Below are 10,903 nucleotides of genomic sequence, written 5' to 3'. Positions count from 1 at the left end.
GTAAGAATTAGTAAAGCCAAGATTTTGCATTGCAGGTTTTGGCCAAATAACCCACAGTATACAGATCTGGATGAGATTATTGCTTATTCACTCAGTCAGCACTTACTGGGCACTGGCTATTTGCCTGGCATGGTGCTAGGCAATGAGGATGTGAAATGAATAAAATAGTGCCAATTTTTCAGATGCTTTCAATCCAGTGGCGTCTAATGGCTGCATCAGAGTCATCATTACGGATTGAATTGTGGCCTCCCCAAAAGATATATTGAAGCCCTAATCCTCAGTGCCTGTGATTGTGGCCTTATTTGGTAATAGATCTATGCAGATGTAACCAATGTGAGATGAGGTCATTAGGGCAGGCCCCAATCTAATATAATTGGCGTCCTTGTAAGAAGAGGGAAATTTAGACACAAAGGCACACATTGGAATGCCATATGAAGACAAGGGCAGGGACTGGAGTGATGCATCTACAGACCAAGGAACACAAGGATTGCCAGCCTTCACCAGAAACTGGGAGACAGGCACAGAATAACACTCTCTAAGAGCCCTTGGAAGGAACCAACCCAGCCGCCATCTTGATTTCAGACCTCTACCCTCCAGAGCTGTGAGTTAACACATTTCTGTTGTTTGAGCAACCTAGTTTTCAGTACTGTGTTATGGCAGCCCTAGAAAACCAATACAGTCATCTGGGAAAATGCTTCCGGGAACCTATGTAAGTTTAAATCTTGCCTACAATTACAGCCACCCCTGGACAAGCCTCTGCAGCCAGAGTGTCCTGCCCTCCCCACCTATGACACATGGCAGTGGGGAATCCTTTTGGACGCAGCTCCTCACTCGAACCCCACAGCCGGGTGACGCAGCCAGTTCTCGGCATAACCGACGCCAGGACCCACCCTATGTGACAACACTGTCTTCCAAACACACTCTGGCCCCAGTGGCTACCCGTGTTTGTGCCACTGTTTGCTTTGGACAGGCAAGTACCCAGAGACAGTGGGCAGCTAATACCAGGGTGTTGCCCTTTCTTAGGATTCATTCCAAGGCCGTTCTGTTTCCAGGATACAAGTCTCATGATTTCTCCTTTGTGATTAATGTTGAAGCCATTTCTTGATGTACTGTCTTAATATCACACAGTCTTTCGTTGTGCTGACCATCACAGCACTTTTACCTACCCGCCCTCACCCTGCCCATTCCTCCGAGTCAGGCAGGTAGCGCAGATGCAGAAGAAGACACACAATGAGGGGAAGAAAGTCTGGATTCATCAGTGATTTGCCTAGGGTACTGATTAGCTACAATCTGGGCCTGCTGCCTAGCATTTTGAGCAGGGCCCAACTTCCTTTAGTTTTCAACTCTGTTGCTATGCCAGTAGAAGTCTTCTGATAAAATGCATTCACCTGCTGATGCATTTGGGGAGCAAAATGCCAGCTCATTAAAAATGGTGAGGTCCCCAGTAGCTGAAGCTCTCCCTGTGGATAAACTTAAACTTTCCATATTCTCAAAGAAGGAGGCGATGCCAGTCGTAATTATCCTCAAGTGGGTGTCCTCCTGTCAACTAGACCCTCAATACCTCCAGGGCAAGGCCCCAGTCTAGCTTTTTCTGGTACCTTTAATAACATCTTTTTTTTTTTTTTTTTTTTTTGACATGGAGTCTCACTCTGTCGCCCAGGCTAGAGTGCAATGGTGTGATCTCAGCTCACTGCAACCTTTGTCTCTTGGGTTAAAGCAATTCTCCTGCCTCAGCCTCCCAAAGGGCTGGGACTACAGGTGTGAGCCACCATGTCCGGCCACCTTTAATAGCATCTAACAGAGAGGGTGCTTTTGGCCTGCTAGGTGGTTTGATTAAATCTAGGGGTTTACTGCAAGCCAGGATGTCCCTTGTATGCTTTTAGCAGGTATGGTGATTAAGAATTTGGGCCTGGGTAGTTGGTGGTCAGACTACCTAGATTAGAATGTTTGTTGGCTGTGTGATTTGGGGGAACTCATTTAGCCTCTCTTGAGTTTTAGTCTCTCTTCTGTAAAATGACGTGTTTAAATGAGTCAATGGGACCACGTGCCTAAAGTGTTTAGCATTCCATAAAAGCCAGCCATTATTATGAGCTGGGGACTGGCAGAGCCGGAACCAACCCAGGTTTCTCTGGCTCCAGAGCCCATTTCGGGAGCTCAGTGTGACTTCCACTGGACTGCTTCATGGACTGAGCTGTTGTAATGGGACACAAAGCCAGCAGCCAAATACCTGGGCCGTGAGGCCCTTCCACCCTCGAATTCACAGCCAAGAACCTCCATCCTCCCACCCTTTTTGGTGATCCTACTTGGAGGAGGTAGATGCTTTCCCAGCTCCCTTCAGACCTGTCTCCTGGGGCTGGTCAAAGGTCCGTGTTGTAAGGTCGGGAGCTCGAGGAGGAAAGACCCACTTAACATTTCTTCAGCTCTCTCTCGTCTCCCCCTGGAGGGGCAGGTGTCTGTGGTCTCCTCTCAGACCTGGAAACAAAGTTCTGAGCTCTCCACCTCTCTTCATTTCCCAGAGCTGTCACAACAATAGACCCAAAACTGGATGGCTTGAAACAGAAATCTATTGCATCACAGTTCTGGAGTCTGTAAGTCCAAAAGCAAGGTGTCAGCAGGGCCACACTATCCCTGAACAGGTTCATGGGGGCCTCCTTCCTTGCTTCTTCTAGTTCCTAGTCTCTGCTGACAACCCCTGGGTTTCCTCGGCTTGTGGGCACATTACATCAGTCACATGGTCGCCTTCTCCCTGTGCATCTTTATCGTCTTCCCTCTGTGCATGTCTATCTGTGTCCACATTTCCCTTTTTTGATAAGGATATCAATTATATTGGATTAGGGGATCCTAACAATCTCATTTTAACTTGATTACTTTTATGAAAACCCTATCTCCAAATAGGGTCAAATTCTGAAGTACCAGGGGTTAGGACTTCAGCGTAGCTTTCTTCGGGGAGACACAATTCAATTCATAAAACCATCTGTGATGGTTAATTTATGTGTCAGGTTGGGTGCTGTAATTACACCTATAATCTCGGAACTTTTGGGGGGCCGAGGCTGGAGAATTGCTTGATTCCAGGAGTTTGAGACCAGCCTGGGCAACATAGCGAGACACTGTCTCTACAAAAGATAAAAAATTAGCCAGTCCTGTAGTCCCAGCTACCTGGGAGGCTGAGGGGAGAAGATCGCTTGAGCCCTGGAGGACGAGGCTGCAGTGAGCAGAGACGGGTGCTACTGTACTCTAGCCTGGGTGATGGATCGAGACCTTGTCTCCAAAAAAAAAAAAAAAAAAAAAAAAAAAGCTGTCAACTTACCTGGGCCCAGAAATTTAATCAAACATCGTTCTAGGTGTTTTTGTGAAGGTATTTTTTAGATAAGATTAACAGTAAACTTGGAGTAAAGCACATTATCCTCTGTAATGTAGGTGGGCTTTCTCCACTCAGTTGAAGGCTTTAATGGTAAAAGACTAATCTCCCAGAAGGAGAGGAAATTCTGCCAATAAACTTACTGCCTTTGAACTCAAACTGAACCGTTCTCTGGGTCTCTAGCCTGCCAGCCTACCCTACAGATTACATATACACATCCTGTTGGTGCTGTTCCTCTAGAGAGCCCTGGAATTGTAATTATGTTTAAGACACAGTCTTGCTCTTGTCACCCAGGCTGGAGTTCAATGCTATGATCTCGGCTCACTGCAACCTCTACCTCCTGGATTCAGGCAATTCTCCCGCCTCAGCCTCCAAGTAGCTGATATTACAGGCGCCGGCCACCAGGCCCCTGGCTAATTTGTGGATTTGTAGTAGAGACTAGGTTTCACCATGTTGGCCAAGCTGGGTCTCAAACTCCTGACCTCAGTGATCTACATGCCTCAGTCTCCCAAAGTGCTGGGATTATAGGCCTGAGCCACCACCCTGCCATGCTGGCATTATAATACACCATTCATTGGTCCCAGTCACCACCCACCATTAGGCCTCAGGGTCTTGGCGGTGGTGCCAGAGCTGTGGTAATTTCTCACCTAGGCAGAGAATACCTGGGGCTGCCTTTCCACCCACCTCACTGTAAACAAACTATCAGTCAACCACTGAAGAAGCATTTCTGAGCCTTCAATTTTTTATTAGTCCCTTGGCAAAGTTCAGTCTCAGTGTGAATTGCTTTGAGAGATGATCGGGGAATAAATGAGAAGAATTCCTTAGCTTCACAAGTTACCACAGTCCTGGAGGCTGGTGTTGCGTAGGAGTTAGAGGAGTCATTCCTTTAAAGTACTGTGCAAAATTCTAAAGTGTCTATCACATTGTTCATGTGTGGTTACCAATTGCTGTGTAACGAACCGCTCCAAAATTGAGTGACTTTAAATTATAATTATTTATTTGTTCACAATTCTGAGGGTCAGCAATTTATATTGGGCTCAACAGGGTGGTTCTTCGACTTGGTCTCTTTTGGAGTCACTTTTGCAGCTACTGTCACCTAGTAGTGTAACTGGAACCATGGTTCAGGATGGCCAACGTGTCTGGCAGTTGGTACTGGCTATTGGCTGGGCACCTGTCTCCATGCAAGTTTTCATCTTCCAGATGAGAAACCTTGGCTCCTTACCTGGTGGGCCCCTGTTCTGAGATAATAGGAGTGAAAGCTGCAAGGTATCTTAAGGACTAGGCTTGGAAAGTTGCCAAAATACCACTTTCGTTGTATTCTTTTGCTTAGAGCAAGTTGCAAAGCCTTCCTAAGTTCAAAGCAAGGAGAAACAGATTCCATCACTTGTCGGGAAGAAGTACAAAGTCCTGTTGCAAAGAGACATTCGTACCTCAGGCGAGGATTTACTATATCCAACTTTGCAAGCAGTCTACCACGTCCACTGAGCAAATGAAACTAGCAAATGCAGTGGGTGACTTATGTCTGGCTGTATCAGGGAAGGTGGTGAACACAATCGTGATGAGATCCAGAGGTCAGAGGGGGGCCTTGGACGTGTGAGGACACTGTTGTTTATTATACCATTCGATTGAGAACTGGGCAGGGAAGGCTTGTTGGACGCTGCCTGATTCGAAGTCTAGTCTATACATTTTTTCCTGCGAATTAGATATTTGCTTCAATTCTGCTACAGCACAGCCAGAGGCATCTGGTAGGGCCGGCTAACTTATGTTCTTAGATTTTCTTTGGCAGAAATTAATTTTTTTCTTTAGAATTTTTTTTTCTCTCCAAGGCTCAGTCTTGGGTTAATATCGCAGATCCACAATTCATAAATTTGTTCCTCTTGGTTCATTGTTTTAGAATGAAACTTTTAATAGATTCCAAAGCCTTCATAAGAGTGCTGCCTAGTTACATAATGAAGTTACTATGCACGTGGTTGACAGGTAGTAATTTATTATTATCTTAGTCCTTGATAAGAGTTATGGCTTGCACAGCGGGTGCCTAATAAATATTAGCTGTAACAACATAAGCAACAGAAGAAAGTTTGTCCCTTTGTGTCTCAATCAGCCATTCACAATGCATATTCTTCTGTTGCCACCGTGCCTGTTTTCTGTTAATTTTATCAATTATATGTAGAGGGGAACTATAGCTGTGTGTCGTTATTATTGTTAGTTAAATGTCCTAATTTATCCTGCCACTGTACTTCGTTTAGCATAACAAAGTCAAAATATTTTTCTCTCCCTGCGGTGAAAGACTGTAGTAAGCTGATCTTGCTAACAAGAGATAATTATTAGCTTTCTCAAGAATATTACCCTATATACATTACTAAGCGTTCAGGAGGATTAATTGTTCTACGAATTTTGGACAGGCCGAGGTAGCGGCAACGTGAGATAGGGCTGTTTTAATATTTGCCCTTGGCCCCTTTGCATATCTATCACTGGTAATTCGTTAATGCTGCTTGTGCTTCAGTCTGTGGTCATGCCGAGAATTAATGCACTCTGCTAGCTGTTACGCCCGGTGCCAAAGCAAGAACTAGGCAAGCCCGTACATTCCATGATTCTGGCAATCATGAGGCTTGCATTCAAGAGCAACTTCTTTGCAGGGTGATGTTTTCTGAAAAGTCAGCAGTGAAATGGCAGATTTCAAGCACGGTTCACTGATGTTCCAGGCTTTCTTTCTCCTATAAGAGCTATTCTGGCACTTGAAATTGCAGAGTTTTTGTTTGTTTGTTTGTTTTATTGTCGTCATTGGGAACAGGCAGAGAGAAGGCAAGGGTACATTCGACAGAGAATTGCTGAAAGTCAGAGGTCGGTCAGTGGGGGCTGGGAAGGCTTTGATCGCCAAACTAAGTGTCTAAAAGAAAAGAGAACAGGTCGGGGGTGGTGGCTCATGCCTGTAATCCCAGCACTTTGGGAGGCAAAGGTGGGAGGATCAGGAGGTCAAGAGATCGTAGACCATCCTGGCCAACACCATGAAACCCTGTCTCTACTAAAAATACAAAAATTAGGTGCAAGCCTGTAGTCCTAGCTACTCGGGAGGCTGAGGCAGGAGAATCGCGTTGAACCCGGGAGGCGGAGGTTGCAGTGAGCCGAGATTGAGCCAGGAGGAGGTTGCAGGGAGCTGCCAAGTCTAGCCTGGCGACAGAGCAAGACTCCATCTCAAAAAGAAAAAAAAAAAAGAAATGAGAACCTGAAACATCAGAAACGATCTGTCATCGATTGCACTGGACACCCTAACCAACCTGCATATTTGTATATGTTAAAACACGTAATTATTTTAATACATTCCCAATGAATTCTGCTACTTAGGAGAACTTTAGATAAATTACAGGGAGGCAAATATTGATATAATATTAACTTGAAGTTGGCATTTGGCCGTTATTATTAAACATGTATGAAGTATCTAATTCAATCATTAATCAGTTCAATTTTTTCGATCCACAAATAATTACTGAAGGTCTCATATGTGCCAGATGCACGATAGGTTTCTGGAATTCCAGAGGAGTTTGCAGTCTAGAGGAAAAGAAAGAAAAGCAAGCTGGCAGTCTCAGTGCGATCCTATGTATGATACGGGGTCTGGATAGGTGACCCTGGAGGAAGTGACCTCTCTGGGAGGTGCGGGTGTGCCAGGTCTTGTGGGATTAAGATCCAGGCTCCGGAGTTTGGACAATGGAAGGCATTGAAGGCTTAAGAAAGGAAGTGGCATGATCAGGCTGCAGTTTGAACAGACTATTCTGCTTGCAGTGGGGAGGATGGTTTAACGAGGCGGCTTAGATTGCGTTGCCAAGACGCTGAGCCAGAAACGGGCTTCTTGGGCAAGCAATTTCTTGAGGGAGTGCTTTCAAGTGAAACCTGTACGGGTGTGAGGGAAACACAAATAGGACAGACTCAGAGGAGGTCTGGCCTCAGACTGATCCTGTGGAAAGTCTGGGGCATGTGCGGGGACACGGATTGCCCTCTTGAGCGAGGCAAGAGGACTAGCCTTTGTGCCCGCTTATCAGGCAGATGTGGCTGTGGGCTGGCCCCAGCTGGAAGGCAGACCTCCCGGGCTTTTCCAGGTGAGTGGTGCTTTTCTCCAGGGCGAGTCTCAGGAGAAGGGAACAGCTGTCTTGTTAACGGGCAGTATTCACAGCAGCGGGGGCGTGGATGCCTCAGTCCAGGCAGGAAGAGCCGAAGAGAGAAGGAAGAACCATTTAAAGGGCTCTTGACATCCTCCACATGGGGGAGATTGCTTTCTATGGCTGGAAAGGAAAGGACAAATCAGTTCCTCTAATGGAAAATGCATTAGGCTTTCCTGAGAGAGCCCCCTAAGGAAGGAGAAAGAGCAACAGGACATTACCAGCAGTTTGGCTGAGGGCAAGACCTAAGAGGTGTATCCATCGACCATGAAGAAAAGAGACCCACGGTTCAGAATTAATCAGAGGGAAGGGAGTGGGACTTGAGTAACACAGAGGTATGCGACGGGCGACGCAGGGGCCGGGCTGTGCCAACCTTCTAAAAATAAATAATTCCCTCCTGTTTCCTTCAGAGGTACACGAGGTAATTTGCAAACATTTGCAGGCAAGTTTTCACCGGGCTGAACCACAGGCAAAGCTCCCACTGACTTCACAGGGAGCTCCCGGGGGACACACAGCAAGGTGAGGGCCTGGTTCTGGGTAATTAAGGCTTATGGCACCCTTGTTCACGAAGAAATCCCAGTGCACATCATTGAAATGCAGCCGCCCTGCAGCCCCTCGGCAGCCCGTGGCATTAGAAGCCCACTTGAGCCAACATTAATTTTGCTATCCTTCACTTTCTGAAATCAGAGGATGACATCACTTTGATTAAGAGGGACAATCACATTACAGACAATCAGTAGAGTCAGCCTGTGCTAGTCGGTGTCCTCAGAGCCGCTCATTGATGATGGGGCTGGTGCTCTACGAAACAGCAAGAACTAGGAGTTTGTTGAGGTCGACTCTAATTCCACTGTCGCCTTCTAAGCAGGCAAAATTCTCCCCAGATACTCCACCCGCACTCTTTTCTTATATTTTCCTCCTTTTCTGCTTCCCTCTGTGTCCCCTTCTATAAGATACAAAGGTGCTCATGGGCAGTCAGGCCTGGTGGGAGGAAATCTCTGTAGAACACTCTTTGACCCCTCCTCTAGGTTAGGGTGATGGAGGGATGAGTATGTGAATTAGCAGATCTGTGTCAAGAAGCGCCACGTGCAGGGCGCTGTGCTGGCCGTTAGGAAGGGTATGAAGAATTCTCCAACACATTCCTAACCCTCAAAGAACCTAAAATCTTGCTGAAGAGTCTTATCTCTGTAAGATACCCACCAACAGGGGTTAGCAGGGGTTAGCAGCACAGCTTTAGACCAGATGGACTGGGTTCGAATCCTGGCTCTGCCACACTGGCCGTGTCACCTTATACAATGTCTCTGTGCCTCGGTTTTCTCATCTGTAAAATGGGTTTGACAGTAATACCTGTCTCACAGCGTATATGTGAGAAATTAACAAATTAGTGGTCAGGCATGGGGGCTCACACCTGTAATCTTAGCACCTTGGAAGACTGAGGCAAGAGGATCGCTAGGGGCCAGGAGTTTGAAGCCAGCCTGTGCCACATAGTGAGACCCTGTCTATACAATATATATGTATATAAAACTAGCTGAGCATGGCAAAGTGCACCTGCAGTCTCAGCCACTCAGGAGGCTGAGGAGGGAAGATTGCTTGAGCCCGGGAGCTCGAGACTTCACTGAGCTATGATTGCACCATTGTACTATAGCCTGGGCGACAGAGTGAGACCCTGTCTCAAAAGAAAAAAAAATAATGAAAGAGATTAAAACATGGTCATTGCTCAATAACTGTGAACAAAGCCACAGACTCTTATAAAGTATTTACTGTGCTAAGTTCTTTGTATGCTTTATCCAATCTAATTTGCAAGCAACATATGAGGTGGGTACCATCATTATCACCATTTTACCAACAAATTGAGGCTCAGACAAGTGAAGTGACTTGTATAAAACCATAAAGCTAGGAAATGATGGAAATGGGATTTGTAACCACGGCCAAGGCACTTAGCTGTTATTCTATAATGTGTCATTTATAAGAAAACCAATGACGGCCAAATGTTTCAGATACTTTGAGAACAAAGATCTACTTAGGAAGTGGAGCAAAGAAGGAAGGTTTCTGCTGAGCCTTCCATTTGCAGGTAGGAGGTTCATTCATTACAGCCAGTATTTATTGAGCACATGGTACTATTAAGCACAGAGCTGGAGACATCACGAGTGATGCATGGTGTTACCTTGAAGTTGGAAGAGGAAGAAGAATAAATTAATCAAATAGGAGAGGAGCAGGGAGGTGGACTCTGGAAGGATCAGGAGCTTGAAGAGGGATTAAGTGTGTCCCTTAGGGATGGAAAAATGTGGAAGAAGGGAGGGGAGCAGGAAAGTCTTTCTAAGGAGGTGGGATCTTGAGAGCATGGCCTGGGCAAAGGCTCAGGTATGAGACAGCGTAAGGAAACCCTGACTTTGTAAGCATCTGAAGCCATGGGTGGAGGTGCGTAGGATGGTGAGAGATCATTACAGTCACCAGCACCCTTTGAGTGTCATGATGTGTTAAATATTAGCACGATTCTTTTATTCTTGCCCTGGAGTGGGCAAACCATGGCCTATGGGCCAAATCAAGCCCACCACCTGGTTTTGCTTGGCAGGTAAACTAAGAATGATTTTTACAGATGTAACACTTGCAATTGATTTTGATGATAGGGAACGCTAACTTCAAACCTTAACTAAACAAAGTGTTATCCTCCCCACAAAAAGAATTCTGTTATTCTCATCAGTAAGCCTGAATTAAAAAAATAAATAAATACAGCAAACCACATTGCCATGTAGGTACCTGTGCAACAATCCTGCATGTTCTTCACATGTACCCCAAAACCTAAAATGCAGTAAAATATTTAAAATAAATAAATAATCGTCCTTGGTCAGGTACAGTGGCTTGCCCCTGTAATCCAAGAACTTTGGGAGACCAATGTAGGAGGATCATTTGATCCCAGGAGTTTGAGACCAGCCTGGGCAACATAGCGAGACCCCACCTCTAGTCTGTAAATAAATAAATAAATAAATAAAATTGCCCTCAATTAATAATACTTTTTTCTGGCTTTATTGAGGTACAATTTATAAATGAAAATTGTACATATTCAAGATATACAACATGATGATTTGGTATGCATTGTGAAATGATTACCACGATCGAATTAACATGTCCATCACCTCACATAGTAACTGTTTTGTATGTGTGTGACACTAGAGATCTATTCTCAGCAAATTCCAGGTTTACAATACAGTGCTATTCATTGTAGTCATCATCCTGTACTCTGGAACCCCAGAACTTATGCATCTTATAAGTGAAAGTTTCTACCTTTTGACCAACATCTCAGCAACCCCCACTCCCAGCCCCTGGCAATCACCCTCCTACTCTCTCTTTCTATGAGTTCCAATTATTATTATATTTTAAATTTTACCAGTAAAAACAC

This window comes from Saimiri boliviensis, chromosome 3 (assembly GCF_048565385.1).
Source record: "Saimiri boliviensis isolate mSaiBol1 chromosome 3, mSaiBol1.pri, whole genome shotgun sequence".
Lineage (NCBI taxonomy): Eukaryota > Metazoa > Chordata > Mammalia > Primates > Cebidae > Saimiri > Saimiri boliviensis.
This window is presented reverse-complemented; position numbering follows the sequence as displayed.